Raw genomic sequence first — 4,061 nt, 5'->3', positions numbered from 1 at the left:
TACAACTCTTAGCATGTCCAGATTATAGGACATCATCTAGTTGTGCCAGGTAAGAGCTTTAAAAATAAATAACTATAACCCCCAGTATGGCCAGACTTATTATGGGACATCAGTATACATTCCAAAGAGGGGGTATAAGAGGAGAGAACTACAACTCCCAGCATTACCAGCCTGTACTAGGGCATACGTTTAAATTACATTGAGAAACATATAATACGACAAAACTACAACTCCCAGCTTTTCTAGGATGGTATGGCTTATCCCAGAACACCACTAACCTCTCCTCCAGGCACCACACAGAAGCTCCGCCCCCTCACAGTGATATGCCACAGGTCTTTCACCAGTCCTCTGCACTGGTCACATGATGATGACATCACCAAAGGTCCTTTAGACTTCTGCTGCTCTGCTATTTATTGGCTTCCTGCACTGGTCACATGGTTGATGACATCACCAAAGGTCCTTCTCCACCTCTTACTTTCTCAGGTAGCCATACAAGTGTAATTAGTGGGCGGGGCCTATCCTCCACTGCGGGCCCCCTTCCCCCAGGGGCCCCATAGCAGCTGCGTGGTCTGCCTTTATTGGAGGTACGCCACTGACTGTAAGGGTGCATCAGGGGTGCTTCAAATGGGACATGGCATCTAAAAACCATGTGGCGCTCCTTTTCTTCTGCGCCCTGCCGTGTGCCCATACAGCAGTTTATGTGGGGTGTTTCTGTAAACTGCAGAATCTGGGTAATAAATATTGAGTTTTGTTTGGCTGTTAATCATCGATGTGTTAAAGAAAAAATTGGATTAAAATGGAAAATCTGCCAAAAAAGTGAATTTTAAAAATTTGATCTCCATTTTCCTTTAATTCTTGTGGAACGCCTAAAGGGTTAACAAAGTTTGTAAAATCGGTTTTAAGTAACTTAAGGGATGTAGTTTCTACAATGGGGTCATTTATGGGGGTTCCACTATGTAGGCCCCACAAAGTGACTTCAGACCTGAACTGGTCCTTAACCAGCTCAGGACCGCCGCACGCAGGATTGCTGGCAGGCTGTAGATGCGATTTTATTTTATTTTTTATTTTTATTTTTTTAAACCCCTAAAAGGTAAATTTGATGCTGTTTTGATAACAGCGTCTAATATACCTGCTACCTGGTCCTCTGGTGGTCCCTTTTGCTTGGATCGACCACCAGAGGACACAGGCAGCTCTGTAAAGTAGCACCAAACACCACTACACTACACCCCTCCTGTCACTTATTAACCCCCCTGATCACCCCATAGAGACTCCCTGATCACCCCCCTGTCATTGATTACCCCCCTGGAAGGCTCCATTCAGATGTCCGTATGTGTTTTGCGGATCCGCAAAACATATGCGGACGTCTGAATGGAGCCTTACAAGGGGGTGATCAATGACAGGGGCGTGATCACCCCATATAGACTCCCTGAGCACCCCCCTGTCATTGATCACCCCCCTGTAAGGCTCCATTCAGAGGTCCGTATGTGTTTTGCGGATCCGATCCATGGATCCGTAAAACACATACGGACGTCTGAATGGAGCCTTACAGGGGGATGATCAATGACAGGGTGGTGATCACCCCATATAGACTCCCTGATCACCCCCCTGTAAGGCTCCATTCAGACGTCCGTATGTGTTTTACGGATCTGATCCGCAAAACATACGGACCTCTGAATGGAGCCTTACAGGGCGGGTGATCACCCCATATAGACTCCCTGATCATCCCCCTGTAAGGCTCCATTCAGAGGTCCGTATGTGTTTTGCGGATCCGATCCATGGATCCGCAAAACACATACGGACCTATGAATGGAGCCTTACAGGGGGGTGATCAGGGAGTCTATATGGGGTGATCAACCCACCTGTAAGGCTCCATTCAGACTTTTTTTTTTTTTTTTTTTGCACAAGTTAGTGGAAATTGATTTTATTTATTTTTTGTTTGTAAGAAAAGTCTCATATTCCACTAACTTGTGACAAAAAATAAAATCTCACATGAACACACCATACCCTTCACGGAACCCCAAGGTATTCGCTGAGGGGCATATTGAGTCCATGAAAGATTGAACTTTTTGTCCCAAGTTAGTGGAAAGGGAGACTTTGTGAGGAAAAAAAAAAAAATCTATTTCCGCTAACTTGTAAAACTTAAAAATCTTCTATGAACTCGCCATGCCCTTCATTGAATACCTTGGGGTGTCTTTTTTCCAAAATGGGGTCACATGTGGGGTATTTGTACTGCCCTGGCATTTTAGGGGCCCTAAAGTGTGGGAAGAAGTCTGGGATCCAAATGTCTAAAAATGCCATCCTAAAAGGAATTTGGGCCCCTTTGCTCATCTAGGCTGCAAAAAAGTGTCACACATGTGCTATCGCCGTACTCAGAAGTTGGGCAATGTGTTTTGGCTACATCGGGATTTGCACGGGGTATTCTTTAATGGCCTTCTATTCTGGTGTTTTTGGACTCGGCTGGTGAGATGCGGTGCGCTCCGCATCTCTCCTTTTGCAGGTGACTCCTTCCATTGGTCCTGGGTGCGTTACCTGTATATATTTATTACCTCTCTTATGACATCACTAAGGTCTAGGTCACGTCAGTCCTCTGGTGATGATACTTTCCACCGCGCATTCCGGGGGTAGACTGTGAGACTACCCACATCAGACGGAGCGGATTTCTGTCACGTCTTGCCGTGTTGATAGACATTCCATTCCTGGTACAGAAGTTCTGACCTGGACGTGTGGACTTGGCTTCAAGACTGTCTCAAAAACTTCCCACCTTTCTGTCCCGAGCGGAGATCCGGCAGCTTGCAGAGTGGATGCCCCGATTTCCCCGTTAAGGGTTCCCCCTCCTTGCGTTTTCCCCCTTCCCCTTCCTACCCAGAGTTCTACAGAAGATCGGGATGGGGGGTATTCCGACTATCCTAGTCGCCCTGTGGATTGGCCGTCGCACGTGGTACACAGACCTGGTCTCCTTCTAGGGGACTTCTTGGTCACCACCACTCTGAGATGTCCGTCCTTCGCAGAGTACGATCTACCATTAGTTTATTTTTATTTTTTTAGGACTTTTCGTTACCAGCATGGCAATTAGGACCGCCGTTCTGTGCGAAGAGATTTTTTCGGCGGAGGTCTTCCGCCGGCCTGCATAGTCCAGGATCTATCCAGGACCTGGAGGTCCTTCCTGGTTTTCTGTGGAAGCGAAAATGTTCTGCCGCTTAGTTTTTTTTTTTCTCCCTCACAGTCCTGTTCTACAATTAGGGTTGGACCTTGGTCTGGTCATTAGTTCTTGCAGAGTCAGGCGTTGTAGCCTTCTATCCTTTCCAGCGCTCTCAGGTTCCCTGGAGCCCTGGTGGGAGGGTTTTTTCCTTTCCAACTCCTGTCCTGGAAGGTAGCTTTTCTGGTCGCTATCACTTCCATCAGACGGGTGTCTGTGTTGGCGGCGCTCTCTGTAGAGAATTCTTCCTGGTTCTTCATAGGGTCCAGGACTTCGCTGGCCTGTTCCTTCTGTTCTTCCGAACGGGGTCTCTGACTTCCATATTAACAGACAGATTGTCCTTCCCTTACTGTGCCCATCTCCTTCACCCTAGGACATGGAGTTACACCATTGGTCGTTGTCGGAGCTCTGCAGATCTGTTTCACAGCCTCCGGTCCCCTCCGCTGTACGGATCCTTCTTTTGTCATTCTGAAGGGTCCTCTGAGGGGTTTGGCGGCTTCCAAGGGGCAATCGCGCGCGAATTTGGTCTACATTTGCTAAAGCATACCGAGGCAGGGTTCCGATCTTATGGGTCATGAATACTCCACCAGTGCGGTGGGCGCATCTTTGGCTCTCAGGAATTGCACTTCGGCTGCACAGTTGTGTAAGGTGGCTCCCGGTCCTCCTTATACAGGTTCACGAGAGATTACCAGGTGCATACTTATGCATTGTCAGTCGTTGCGTGGTCTTGCAGGTGACAGTTCTTGGTTGCCTGCGGGAGCGCCTGCTCCATGTGTCTGTGGTTTTCACTCCCCGTGGACTGTTCTGGGATGTCCCACGGTTTCTGTGTCCCCCAATCAATATGGGCGAGAAAATGAGATTTTTG

This window comes from Bufo gargarizans, chromosome 4 (genome assembly GCF_014858855.1).
Source record: "Bufo gargarizans isolate SCDJY-AF-19 chromosome 4, ASM1485885v1, whole genome shotgun sequence".
NCBI classification, from domain to species: Eukaryota; Metazoa; Chordata; class Amphibia; order Anura; family Bufonidae; genus Bufo; species Bufo gargarizans.
Note: the sequence above shows the minus strand (reverse complement) of the source record.